Source organism: Rhinopithecus roxellana, chromosome 14 (assembly GCF_007565055.1).
Source record: "Rhinopithecus roxellana isolate Shanxi Qingling chromosome 14, ASM756505v1, whole genome shotgun sequence".
Classification (NCBI taxonomy): Eukaryota; Metazoa; Chordata; class Mammalia; order Primates; family Cercopithecidae; genus Rhinopithecus; species Rhinopithecus roxellana.
Window position 1 is genome coordinate 100525606 of NC_044562.1, and position 15239 is coordinate 100540844.

The 15239-nt window shown below is 36.7% G+C and overlaps 1 long non-coding RNA gene across 1 annotated transcript; it reads left to right on the forward strand.

The window, feature by feature from the left end:
• The first annotated feature begins 1873 nt into the window (after positions 1–1873).
• Positions 1874–3431, forward strand: LOC115893193. The gene is made up of 3 exons (XR_004053141.1): positions 1874–2014; positions 2572–2646; positions 3268–3431. It is a non-coding gene; the product is annotated as an uncharacterized LOC115893193 (long non-coding RNA).
• The last annotated feature ends 11808 nt before the right edge of the window (positions 3432–15239 follow it).

A 15239-nucleotide genomic window follows, 5' to 3' on the forward strand; every position in this document is an offset into this window, starting at 1 on the left:
TCTAAAATTTTTATCCTTTTCTCTGTTCTCTTTGTTCTCTCTGCTCTACCCTCTTCCTTTGCATGAGTTTACATGTCTTGTGATATTTTTCTTTTTCCCTCAGAGCATAGATACAATTTTCTGTGTGGCACTCAGCATCTCCAAGACCTAGGATGTGCCTTGAGAGGTATGGTACTATTTTGAGATAAGTTATAACATAAAACTGCACTAGCTGCCTCGTTTGTGAAAAGTATACCAAATTCTCAGATACGTGGTAAGCAGTTACTGGTAAAAACACAATCCTAATGGTTTTCATAATTGATGTTTGCAAAGCCAGAAATAATTCTGATCATGTTGCATCCCAATTATAGGACTCTAGCAGTGAGAAAGGATTTTGTACTTTATGAGGTTTAGTAAATATTATATTTAGACTTTTTTCTGTAGTAGAAAAACTACTTCAGAAATTTTTTCTTGTACTAGTTTGTGGAACATTAATGAAATACACACACACACAGTTTTACTTTTATTGGTAAGATTTCAAGAAGGATGTGACAGATGATTCTCATGGAATATAAAGATTTTTCAGCTAATCTTTAAATTACTTTCATTTTTAATTTTTGTGGGTATATAGTAGGTGTATTATATTTAAGGGGTACATGAGATATTTTGGTACAGGTGTGCAATGTGTAATAATCACAGCACGGGAACTTTAAATTACTTTTAAAAGGAGACATCACTTCTCCATTTTGTTTACCTTTCCCAATAAGGTGTAAGACTCAGTGAGCACTCTCTCAGTTATTTGAAAAATTATTTTGTCTTACTTTGGCATAATTTTTGGAATTAGCTTTCTGCAATGCTCATTGGCCTACACATTAATTATAAACTGCTTGACCTTAATTGATTTCTCATCCATCTATTAGTCCAAATCCATATTTCAGGTTTAAATAACTTAAGGAACATGATCTGACTCATGAAAAACTTCCATTGACTTTACTGGAGTCTGTGAAATTTTGTCAGACATCCAGAATCTAATTCATTGCTACATCCCAGAATACAAACTACAAACGAGAAACTGATGAACTTTGTACCATGTAGCAGGGTAATGTTCTTTTAATGTTTTTCCTGGTTTCAATAAGATTTCTTTATAAATACATAGCATTTATAATGACATTTAGATTCCTGGTAGATAATTATTCACTTATACTAGAGACATAGGCTGAATGATTTTCTTACATAAAATATTAACATTACCACTTGTTATTATCATTATTCTTAGTTTCCTTTAAATTTACTTTTTAGGCACCCCAGTTAAGTGCAGCCTATGTACAGAAATAATACATTTTTGCTGGTTGTTTATTCTTAAAATATCCAGGCCTAGTTTTAATGGCTACAGTGGACAGCTGAAAAATTTTCCTCATGTTGTTGGAATGTAAGATGAATCAAAAGGAAGTTAACAATTCCAGAATGATGGCAGCATAAGGGCACATATTCTACTCCCGAACAAAAACGTACTTCTGTGATCGGAAGTCAACCAACGACAGGTACAGTGCAGTGGGATGCAGAGTGCACAGGGGAGTAATACTGACCAAACACAGACCACAAATCTTAAAGAAGTTCTTCCAAATATGGCAGCCTTTAGAACCCAGATACCATTTTTTTTTTCCCTAGGGTAGCACAGACTTATAGGAAAGTGAGTAAATTCTGGGAAACCATAACATTAGAGAGACAAAGGTTGGCACTGCAGGCAGGCTCTGAGGAATGATGGGGACTCGAGCTTCTTTCCCACCAGAGTTCAACAACATTCCTAGGCCATGCTGGCATCTCTGGAATGTAAAGTGAGCACTCTGCCCCTCCTCACTTTGCTGCTCTGATCTGACATTTTCGTAGTTACCAAGTTCCCTCAGATAAAGGAGGGGAGAACCCTAATTTGAAGAGGGGAGGCCTGAAGTGGACAGGAACAGTACCAAGGAGACCAGAGGAGGCAAAGCATTAAAAGTTGAAGAAACAGCATAAATAACAGAAGACTGAAACTAAGGTGAGCGGGGAAACTCGCACTCTGCAAGCAATTAGCCCAGGTTCCAGTCCTAGTGCACTGTTTACTTACTTGGTATGTGCTACCAAGCAAGTTTCTTAACCTGTTTGTGCCTCAGTTTTCTCATCAATAAAATGAGGATGATAACCTACATGTAGGAATTAAATGATAATATGTTATTTATATAACAAGAGATTATGACAATACCTGGCACACACCAAGAGTTCTGTAAATGCTGATTGCTTTTATTAAATTAAGTCATTTAATACATTTACTTTAAGTTATTAAATTAAATATTGCTATTACTAAATCTAAATAAAAAGGAGATTAAACAACTTATTTATTTAATAGACAAAATCTCCAATGACATCAAAAGTCATCTGTATGATATGTAAAAGAGAGCTAAAATAATGCAATGTAAAAGGTAATAGCAAAGGACATTATGCTAGAAACGCTAATCACTATTGCCTAGTCACATTCACTCCTTGTAATAGTATCCCAACAATAGGAATAAGGGCCGTGTTCTTTTTCCTCTGACTCTAGCCCACCTCTGGCTACAGCTGATTGGATCAAGGACAGACACTTGACTAAGGACAGTCACACTGTGCTTTATGTCCCGACAGAAAAAGGCTCTGGTTAAGATCAATTTTTTTTTTTTTTAATTTGGGTAATTAAATCAATGAGCTGAACAGAAGTGTGAATCAGTAACTCCTTGTAGCCATAAATGAAGTACAGTTGAAAAAGGAACACAGGAACTCAAGTTTGCCCTGGGCTGCCTGGTGGGAAACAGATCTGGATCTGCAAAGGTGTTATGTATCTCTGCAGAGGAAGCCTTCTCTGCCCCTGGTTTTGGCCCTCAGAGCCCTCAATGACAGCAGTAGAGTCTTCTACTAAGCTATGTTTCTATGGATAAGGTTGGGATCCTGACAGTGAATAAGGTTATCCTGCAACATGGGGAGCTGAGAATTCTTGGCACCCGAGCCTCTCTGAGGCAGTTACCAATGCAAGCTCCCTCCCACATGTGAGGAGACATCCCTTTTTAAGTCCATCCTGTGACCAAAGCTTGGAATGCAGCACTGGCTTTTGGAAATAAGCAAAGACAGATTAAGGAAGAAAAGACCTTTACTGTGAGTTCTGACTGATATTTCCCTTCAGGGCCTTGAGGCTTAAGCCTTTCTTTCTAGAAGAATGGGGAGGGGAGGAGCTAGTCCCATTTGTTGCTAAGCGACTAAAGCTTTCTCGGGTCACGTTTGCAGCTATTGAGAATCAGTGACAAGGTGGATGTAGCGATGCAGGGAGAAGCCTCTCATTTCAAGATTTCTGGTTCTGTATTTTAAACCATGGAGTTCCCAAGAACAAAACTGATTGGAAGCCTATCAAAGTTCGAGAATGGTGTTTTTAGAAATAAGCCAAGCCTTAGAAGGAGGGATAAGTTTCAGACTTAAACCAACACAGCAGGGCATCTTATCTTCCTCCGCAAAGTCCAGGCCCAATACAAAGGATGCTAAGAATAAATTTAACAAAAAATATACTCAACCCGTATGAAGAAAAACACACAAACCAACCAACCAAATGAAGGGCCTGAAATAATAGAATGAGTGGAGAGTCATGACATGCCCTTTTTGGAAAGACAGACATTGTAAAGATGTAAATTTTCTGTAAACTATTTGTAAGTATAACAGAGATCCCTTTTGTATTTGACATGACAACATAACTCTCATTTATTTGGAAGACTAAATGTAGGACTATCCAGAAACACTCTGAGAAAAAAAGAATAACAAGTAAGAATTTGCCTGTGGTGTATTAAATCATATTGTAAAGGTGTGACAATTGAAAATGTGATAGTGTTTGATACCAGCATCAGAGTAAACAGGCAGATCAATGGAAGAGATTAAAAAGTCCAGAAGCAAACCCAGCTGTAAGTCCCTGGGAATTTAGTATGCACTATAGGTGACATTTCAAATCAATGTACTGAATGGGTTTTCCAAAAACATGTTTTGGAACAAATGGCTAGTGTTTGCAAAAATATAAGAGAACCCTGCCTCCCACTAAATTATATTTTGAAATTTAAGGCTGGGCACGGTGGCTCACACCTGTAAACCAGAAAAGCCAGCACTTTGGGAGGCCAAGGTAGGAGGATCACTTGAGGCCAGGAGTTCAAGACTAGTCTGGGTAACATGGCGAGACCCTGTGTCTACAAAAATATTTTTTTAATTTGCCAGGGTGATGGTGCCTGTCTGTAGTCCTAGGTACTTGAGAGGCTGAGGAGGTAGGATCCCTTGAGCCCAGGAGTTCTAGGCTGCAATAAGTTATAATCACCCACTAGACTACAGCCTAGGCAACAGAGCCAGATCCTGTCTTTAAGAAAAATAAAACAAAACAGAACAAAGATTTGAATGAAAAGAATAAGATTATAAAATATGAGGAGAAAATTCAGACTAATGATGTTACAATCTTGAAATGGGGAAGTATATTAGTCTGCCAGGTCTGCTATTAATATAAAAAAAAAAGCCCTGTGGCTAGATGGAAATTTATTTTGTCAGTTCTGGAGGCTGGAAGTCCAAGGTCAAAGTGTCAGCAGGGTTGGTTTCTCCTGAGGCCTCTCACCTTTTCCCTATGTCTTCAGATGGCCTTTTCCCTGTGCATGTGCATTCCTGGTGACTCTTCCTCTTCTTCTAAGGACACCAGTCATTGGATTAGTGCCCCACCCTTAAGACTTCATTTAACTGTAATTACCTCTTTAAAGGCCCTGTCTTTAAATAAGCTACACTGGCATTCGGCTTTCAACATATACATTTTGGAGAATGCAATTCAGTCCATAACAGGAAGTATTTTCTAAGTATCACCTCAAAGACAGACCAGTCATTGATCTTACTAGAAATCAAAGGTGTTTAACAAAATACAAATCTCATTTTTTATTGATTTGATGTTTTTTAAATTGATGTCTTAGCATAAGTAACAGTATGGGGATACAGGGCATTATAAGTACTCTCCCACACTGTTGGTGGGACAGGACAGGGATATAAATACTGTGCAGGGCAATCTGGGTTTTGTAACATACTAAAAGAATGTGTTTGCTCTTCATTTCTTAGATTTTATCCTAAAGGAGTAGTCCAATGGGTGAGTAAAAATGTGTATACAAGAATGTAAAATTGTATCAGATCATGAAAATAGGAAACAAATTTGGTGTTAGTAAATAGGGAATGCAATCGGCCAATTAAGATACCAGTTACCTAGTAGAATACTCTTTAGTCATTAGGGAAATACACAGTAAATCAGTTTTCTGGGAATGGACCTAGGATCTTTAACATGTTATGTTAAGGGAAAAAAATAAGTTATAGTATGTTCCCATTTATGTAAAAAATATAAATAGAAGTATACATGATGAAAAGTGGTAATATATGATCTGAATTATTTACATTGAGCATAGAATATTTTGCTAATCAGAAAGGCAAGCTATTTTCATTTTTAAAAACAACCATTTGTAGAAATGAAAAGCATATTCCATATATAGAAATACATATTTAAAAAGATAACATAAAATGGGAGTAGATAAAATATGTTTGCTTGATGAGGGGGCTCAGCAAATGGAGGAAAAAAAGTCCTATAATATCTATCAGCTTAAACATTTGGGAAACATGGACTTAGAACTTTCCTGGGAAAGTTTTAAGCTATCTGAAGATGGAATGTCATAAGTAAGAAGGGCCCCTTGACACTTGATGAAGAAAGAGTTTAAGAAACATGGATAGTAGAAGAGGAACACCCTGTCAAACTCAAACTTTGTCCCCAAAGTGTTTGTCTTAAAGTGGAAGTCTATCCCTACTATGTGCAGAGTTTCAAAACTGATAAACAATTTAGGATTAAAGAAAGTTTTAAGTAATTTCTCTCTTTTATAATACATGAAGTACTGTTTTCTTACTACTTAAAGCATTGCTTCTGAATTGTTTCGTTTTTTTTAATGGACATTTAATTTTTTAATCGACATTTTAATGGACATATTTAAAAGATTAAATATGTTCATACTACTTATGGCACAGGAAGTTCTTTGTTGACAATGTGTATTATACCTAATATGATGTGATTTTTTTTTAAATTTCACTTTTTGTCTTTTTACTTCCTAACAAGTAAAAAGTGTATTTTAAAATATGCAAAGTTCAATTTTTACAAACTCAATACTCAGTCTGTTGTGTTGATCCCACAACATACTCATGATGCTAAAAATTCTATGCTGGCATTTCAAATGGGAGTGAAACAGCATACTGCACAATTTCAACAAGCCTAGTGCCAAAAGATGAAAAAATATATTTTCATTTATCCTGAGTCCATTTAAGCACCAACATGTATGACTTTAACATTTAGTGTCGAGAACAATATCAACAAGTAAGGGATGATTATTGGATTTTGTTTACATGTCCTACTCCCTACCATCACATCTCTTTTGTTTTCCTTTATAAAAATGGTATATGCAGGTATGGAGCCATACCTTCACTTTGCTTTTGTATCTGTCGAATGAAGAGTTTTAGCACTAAGGGTACAGAAAGAAAGGGCTGAGAACTTTGTAAGACAGAGAATGAAGTGCAAAGGGAGTATAGGCTCTGTGGAAAGTGAACTTCCAACCCTGGAAGCCAGAAGAATTAAAACAAACAAAAAATGAAAAAAAAAATGTTTTAAAGGTGAAAATTGCTAAGTATAGGGGAAGTTTTGTATTCAGATGCTTCTTAAAGGCAACCACTGCCCTTTTCTTCCCCTAACAAACATCCAACACAAGGGCTTTTTTTTTCATAGAATGTATTATTTAATTCATGATATTATGAGTCAAGCACTGCACTGACAAGTTCCATTATGTATGTATATCACTTTTAAGAAAGAAAGAAGTTGTCCTTAAATACATTTTGTATAGATCTAAAATTAGTAAAAGTACTCAGGAGAAATCAAAGCAATGTTGGCTATTGAAGCATTAATATTAAGAAACTAAAAAGGATGCAAATTTAGAACAGTAATTTAAGCAACCAAAAAATAATTTAGTATGATAAAACATACATACTTTTAGGTTATAATTGAATAAAATTGGAAGTGAGCGCTCACAAAAATTTTGTGAATATTTTGGATATATGTTTAGTCAATAAATTGAATATAAGTTAAATGAGCATAAGATTCAGATTACTTTGCCTGTTTCTTAAGATATATATTAGTGTTTAAATAAACCTCACCACTAGTAAAGTTATTACAACCATTTTGCATTAAAATAACTGGAAATTACAAAATAAAATTTATATTATATTAAGACAAATGTATGTAAAGAGAGACATTTATATATATTTATATATCTTTATATGTATCTCTTAAAGTGGAATTCTATTCCTAATATGTATATCAGAGTTTCAAAACTGATAAAATGATAAATATATATATTTATAAAGGTATATAAATATTATATATAAAGGTATATAAAGATATATAAAATATATATATATAAGTATATATATTAAGATATACCTTTATATATATCTGAAATGAGGTCTTGCTATGCTACCCAGGCTGGACTCAAACTCCTGGGTTTAAGTGATCCTCACGCCTCAGCTTTCCAAGTAGTTGGGATTACAGGCATGAGCCACTGCACCCAGCTAAACGTATTTTTAAAGAAAAATACTTAAATGGAATGGCCTTCATAGATCAGTTTGGTACATTTTTTAACATAAAAATTTGTCTTTAAGTTTTAGAAGATCACAGTTTCCGAATCCATTTATAAACTGCTTTTTAACGAGTCGCTTAAAAAGCTTTCCACTGAATGCTCTTTTTTTATGTGGTAAGAATGTCAGCAACTTTAGACATTTATGATTAGTCTTTCTGACTTTTACTACACGCATTTAATATACCTAACTTGTTATTTAGGATGCACCCTTGCCCTTTAAAGGCATTCTCAAGTGAATATAGATATCTACGGTTTTTAGACTGTAAAAAAAAATTATGATTTCTTCTTTTAAGATAGTTGATAAAACTGCTTTATAAAAGTGGTAAAATATAACCTTTTAACAAAAGAAAAATTTTAAACTTGAGAATGTCACAAAATATAAAGGTTAGATAGAAATAACTGTGATTATGTATTATAAGCACATTTCCAAGTACCAATGAAAAAAATCCCAAATGAAATATTTAAAAACTCAAAGTTGTTCCTGAGTATCACTGGGTTAAACAGAACTCAATATGTAAATCACTACATTTTCTTCTTCAATCTAGGAAGTAAAAGCTCCATGACTCCGATCATTTGGGAATGTAACTTTTCATCTTTGGTTCTCACTTTGTATTTACATATCAATTTACAGTGTTTAAAGCCCTCTCATATATTTATCTGATTTTAGGATTATATAATGTTCATTTGAAATATTGTCCTCATTTTTTATGTGTGGATGCTGAGTTATTCATTCCGTCTATCAGCATGTGTTAACCATGTATTAACTGACCTTTATTTTTATTTATTTATTTATTTATTGAGACAAGGATTTTCTTCTGTCATCCAGGCTGGAGCACAGTGGCACAATCACTGCTCACCGTAGCCTAGCCTCAACCTCCCAGGCTCAAGTGATCCTCCCACCTGAGCATCTCAAGTAGATGGGACTACAGGTGTGCACCACTACACCCTGCTGACTTTTGTATTTTTTGTTGACATGGGGTTTCACTACGTTGCCCAGGATAATCTCAAGTGATCCTCGGCCTCCCAAAGTGTTGGGATGACAGGTGTGAATCTCTGTGCTGGGCTTTAACTGATTTTTTGTTATATGACAGACTTTAAAGATTCGGTAACAGTGGTTCTGGAGTATGAGCGTTATAAAGATAGCAGTAAATATGGGGTGTACAGAGAGGACATACGAAAGAAAACACATAGGCTGGGCTCGGTGGCTCAAGCCTGTAATCCCGGCACTTTGGGAGGCCGAGACGGGCGGATCACGAGGTCAGGAGATCGAGACCATCCTGGCTAACACGATGAAACCCCATCTCTACTAAAAAAAATACAAAAAACTAGCCGGGCGAGGTGGCGGGCGCCTGTAGTCCCAGCTACTCGGGAGGCTGAGGCAGGAGAATGGCGTGAACCCGGGAGGCGGAGCTTGCAGTGAGCCGAGATCGCGCCACTGCACTCCAGCCTGGGCGACAGAGCGAGACTCCGTCTCAAAAAAAAAAGAAAAAAAAGAAAGACATCTCAGAGAAGATGAGGCCTGATTCAAGTATCATAAATAGACATTAGACAGATAAAAATGAGCAATAAAAGGATGTGACAGTGTTTGCAGAGCAGCCTGGGCATGCCACCAAAGACAAGCTATATTACCCATCCTGGGAACAACTAAAGGACTGACTGTAGAGGCCCATTTGGAGTTGGGGTGGGAAAGCGCAGAAGAAATGACAAGGGGTGAGCTAGCAGAGATATCCAAAAGGCTAGATAATGAAGAGCCTTGTGTGCTATATTAAATGGACCTCACACTGAAGAATATGGAGCACCAGAAAAACACATCAGACACATCAGATTTGATTATTTGAATGGTTTGGAGAGGGGGCATTGTGGGTATTGAGCCTTTTAAAGATGATAGTGTAATAAACCAGATATTAAAATTCCAAATAAACAAGATGCTAAAGTTCTAAAAGAAGGTAGCAGCAGTAGAAATATAAAGAGACTATGTTGGGCTTATTCAAGAGATTAAAATACTGTTTAATCTGGAGATATATTCTATAATTCACAATGTAAATAAGTCAAAATGAAAATGACATGTGAACACTTGTGTCAGCTATCTAAAGTAATTGCTAAACTTCAACAAACTAACAGGATTTTTAAAAGGATGACTGTATAAGAATAGCCTTGAATATTTCTTAAAACAAAGCATATCAGATGACTGTAACTGTGTAAGAATAGCCATGAATATTTCTTAAAATGAACAAAGCATATCGGAAGCCTGCATTATATTAAAACATAATGACCATACAACTGTCATCATAAAATAATATGATTCTCCTGTAGAAAGAGCCAGCTTTATGGGCCAGATATCCAAAACAACAGAAACAATAATATGTTTTTGTATGTCTAAAAACATTATAAGCAAAATTAGAAGGCAAACAACTGGAAAAATACGTTCAACATGTAGGAAAGATAATGGGTTTCTTCATAACTTTAATTTAAAAAGATCTTTTGGAATTACATGAAAACTGGATATAACAATGACAAAGCATATAAACTTTTCTAAATATAAACAAGTGGGCAATAAGCATATTGAATAAAATTCAAATTCATTCTTAAGCAGAATAATAAAAATTACAACAGGATTATGTCATTTTAAAACATACTGAGTTAAAGAACAGTAAAAAAAAATGACACCAATCATTAATGAGTATGTGGGGAAATGGCCACTTTATATATTCCTCATGATAGCAAACACATTAGAGGGAACTGCAAAATCTTTCTGGAGAGCAATTTTGGCAATATGCATCAAAGCCTTAAAAATGTGCTTTGACTCAGCAATTCCAGATCTAGGAATTTATCCTAAGAAACATACATTTGTGAAGAAATTTAGCTTCTTAGCCTGTGTCCTCCAAAAGCCAAACCTGAAACGAAGCCGCATGGGTGAGTCCTTTATTGGAATGTCAACCCCAAGCAGCAAGCACGAGGATAAGGAAGCAAAATGAGGAAGGAGAGATCCAGAAAGGGTGCATTATCACTTCAGTCACCATCATGGGCAAGAAGTTGCCTGCTATTGCAGGATGGTCGGGGAAGTCATAGGAAATGTGTCTCAGGCTTTCCATCTGAAGAAGGGGCACATTTATGTACCTTTTCTCATCCCCCATTGGAGAAAAGTTAGCACATTTCCTGGTTACACAGGAATGGCTCCTCCCTATCCCTCAATTCACAGCATCCCACATCTCTGCTTGAGGGCCATTCTGTTGGATTCTGATGTGAGGTGTTGTCACTTTGCACATGTCTAGAACGGATCAATGCCTTTAAGGTGTCTGAAATACAAGACTGAGAGGATCTGAAGTGGTGCATAGGAGATATCCAATAAAGTCCATCCCATCCAACACAATGATCCGCTATGTCCCTCATTTGTGTGCATCTCCCTTACTATGTAATGGAGACTTTATTTTTGGTCAGAATAAGTTCCTTCACTTCTTCCCTGAAAGAGGAGAGGTACAACTCAAATGTGCCAGAGTCTCCTTCAAGGTGGAGGACAGCCACAGCCTCTGCAAAGACTTAACATAAGATGATGAGTGAAAAATGAAACAAAACAGAAACCTACCATCTCCACAGATACAGTTGCTCCTGAGATTGTAATTACTATTTATGGTTTACCTCCTTCAATATCAATTCAAGATTTTCCTTACCTTGGCCAGCACTTGGCCCCTAGAGTGGAGGAGATCCAATGTAATCAACCTATCAAGAATGGCTTTCTTATCTCCTCAAAGAATGATGCTGTAGCATGTTGATCTCTGCTGCTGGCAGGTTGATCATTCAGCAGTGGCAGTAGTTAGGTCATCCTTGCTGAGAGGGAGGCTATATGGTTGAGTGCATGTACAGATTCCAGCATGACAACTATCTTTTTTGCACTACTATGGCTAAGAAGAGAGAGTCAGTCAGTTGATATCCACAGGAAAAGTCATACTATTCTTTGTAGTGGATATACTCTAGTATGCACAGGTGTTAGACACAAATCCTCATGCTTTGTGCCCAGTGTGACAGGTCCAATCACATACCTTTTTCACAGATTTGTCATTGGTTTTATAATCTTGTTCTTTTTAAATCACCAAAAAACCAGCCTAGCCATTTGCCAATGCCTAGGGCTCCATCTATATCCTTATCCTAGATCTCTTTTCCTTCCGTATGAATTGAATGCCAAATGTACCATTCACAGTCTTCCCACTGGAATAATTTCCCTTTACCACTGGGAAATTTGGGTCATCCCCGAGCCATGTTATAATGCAGCACCAGTGCATTCTTAACTAACACTAAAATATCACTGTAACCTAATGATAAAGTACTGTTGGTACAACAGAGTGGTTGACATGGAGTGTCTGGGTCACATGTTCATATCTTTATTTCGAGAGGATGCTCCACCATGCCCAGGTCAATGGGCCCCTACAAACTTTACTGATGTGGTAGGCTTCTGAATTTTTATGGAGTTTTTCTGGCAATCTTTGACATCCATGGTTCTTTCTAAGAAGTCCAACACACTTGCCATTTGCTGCGCACCTGGTCCAATTAAAGTGACGTCATCTCTATAACAGATCAACCAGTGACCTAACCTTGGAAATCTTATAGTGTCAATTCTTCTGTGTTATATTCATAGAAACAGTCAAACGCCAGCAGTGGGAGAGGAATTAGACTCCACTTCTTGAAGAGAGAGTGGTAAGTTTATAGAACAACTTGTGAGGTAAGAGATGATGTTGTGGCTATCTTTGAAAAATATAATCATCACATGCATTCTCTGGACTCATAATAAATATCCATTGTTACATTCCCACCTCCATGAACCTTTGGACCACTTTCTCAATGTATTCCAAGAAGTTCCGGCTTCTACAATTATCTCTTTTGCTCTAGGTCAAGTTTCAAGGAGTCATCCCAGAAGAGTATTAGGACTCGTCTCAAAAAAAAAAAAAAAAAAGGTTGTTTCATTACCTTTACTATTTCTAAATTCTGAAAGTGCACTACCCAGCTCCTTCTGAGCTTTAGGATATGTGACTCTCTGAGGTGCAGAGTCAGTCTCCTCAAGGGTGTTAAGTAAGACTAAGATCTGCTCTCTGCTCCCATCCTGTGCTGCACACATCATACACCAGGCACATGCATATATGCCTATGTCTTCTGATTCTCTTTTCCTAAAATTTTTTGTTTCACTCTTTGGAAATAGTATTTAAGACTTCTTTAATTTCTTTGGCATCATTTCCTTTCTGCATTCCCCCTGGAATGCAGTGCCTTGTTGGGGCCGACTCTTTATACATCCATAAGTTCTGACACGGCATTGAGTCCTGAGTTTTGGTTGAGAAGCCTCAGATCAAAAAATTCTCCCCTACCTAGACTTTTATTCCAACACTCTGATCTACACAAACTGACCATTCCTACATGGTCTCCTAAATCCTGCTAATATTATTAGTTAGTTCTTGCAATTCCATGCTATTTAAGGTATTTCTTCCAAGAGCAGAGACTGCACATAGTAATTATTCAGAGATTTGACCTTGGTCATTGGCCTGGAGGCAGTGAGGTATTTCAAGGGTAAGTCTTGCATCATCTTGCAAGGCACTAGCCTCAGATGAGGTCATTGCAAGTTCTCCATGCAAGGGAAGCCTCCTCACCTCTGGCAAAGAACCTACTTCAGCAAAATGGAAGATTCAGGAAAACGCTGGAGTTTGTGATTCTTGGGCTTGTCTACCCTAAAATCCTCATTTCAGTTCTCAAGTCCAACCCTTTACCTATAGGGCACCTGACTCTGATCTAGAAGATCTATCCAGATGCTGCATCTTAATCCAGTTTAAGCTCTGCCGTTCTTATGATTATATTCCGAACCCAGTGTTCAGTCAACTCTGCCCTGTAGCTGAAGGAGACAACTTTCTCCTTCAAATCTTCCACATAGGCCCTCTGGGTTTCACAGTTTGTTAGCCTTGATGATTGGCTCTTCTGAGACTTCATTTTCTTTTTTTCAAGGCTTCCAACACACTTAACAAAAACTAGCCTATACCAAAATCCTTATAATCACTCTAGTTATCATGGCTCCCATACCATTCAGATGTCTCACCTTCTACCTATACCTCATGTTAACCAGCTGAAGGAGAAAGTCTTAGTAATTGTGATGCTATTGAATAACAGAGGTTCTTACCACCAGCAGGGGAGGAGGGTGTTCTTATTAATGTCTAACCGTTAAGTAATCCAGTTTCAAAACCCTTTTCTGAGGGTCTGCTTTCCAAGGCTATTGCTGGTACCATCTTTCATGATCTGTTTTCCCCAGAGAGAAGAACCTGAAACAAAAGTTTTATGTATATGTTATTTATGTGGATAAGTAGAAATGAGAGACAAGAGAAGCAAGGCAGAGAAAAAGGGAAACCACTATGGATAATTGGCTGCTAAATCCATTGGGACCATCTGAGAAACCATATAAAATGCGTATCAGGTCTGTCCATCCTAGGAGAGAAAGGTAATAAGCATGTTTCCCCCAGTTTTCATTCCCATTGGTCAAAGTTCCACCCCATGGGCTGTGGACACCAACTGGTTCCCTAAAGTCTAATGTCTTAGAGTCAATGGAGAATTCCTAGGATGAGGGGAAAGAGGTTAATCACAGGTACCTGAGCCAAGAAGGTGGTCAGAGCTTTTGCAGTATTGATGGTCACAAAGTGTCTGAAATAAAGACATATACGGTCAAGAGGATCTAAAGGAGTACTTAAAAGGTGTCCAGTATTACAGTCATAAGAACATTCATCTCATTAAACTAATAAAAATGATGTAAATTTTCATCAATTCAGGATTTGTTAAATAAGTTGTGGTATGTCTGTTCAATGAAACACTATGAATCCCTAACCAAAATAATAATAATAATAATAATAATAATACAATAGAAGAATATATAATGATACCAAAATATTCACAGTGCATTTAAAATGGATGAATCTGGCTATATTGCCAATATATGACCTGATTTTATAAGGCCAATTCCTTTTTGTCTAAATCAATGTTTTCCTCATTATTAGGAATGAGTAAATTTTATATACCTCTTTTTATCTTTTCTTTTTTTCTGTATGTCTCACTATATTCTACCGGAGTTCTACTCAGGCTATAAAAGACATTATTTCCTCACTAGGGATTATTCCTATCTTCCTACCAATAGAGAACTCCCATCATAATGCTGATTCTTCCTTTTTTTCTCCTTCCTCTTCTCTCTTTCTCCTCCTTTTCCTCCCCCCTCCTCCTCCTTCTTTATAGGTATTGATTCACAGAAGATGATGAATAAGTGTTTCTTCTGGATTAAAGTCTCTATTTTTGAAATTTCTGATCAGTTACCTTATTTATTATAATTTATTTTACAGAGTCTATAAAATCAAAAACTGTTAGGATGAATTTAGAGGGAATCCAATTCAACCTTTACTCAAAAGAAACCCCAGCTATAAGGTTCCGGACAAATGATGGTGCTACTTTACACTTAATTTATTAGTCTTCAGACACAAGAAGTTTACTATCCCAGGGGAAGTTTTTCAAACAATATGTTTGTCT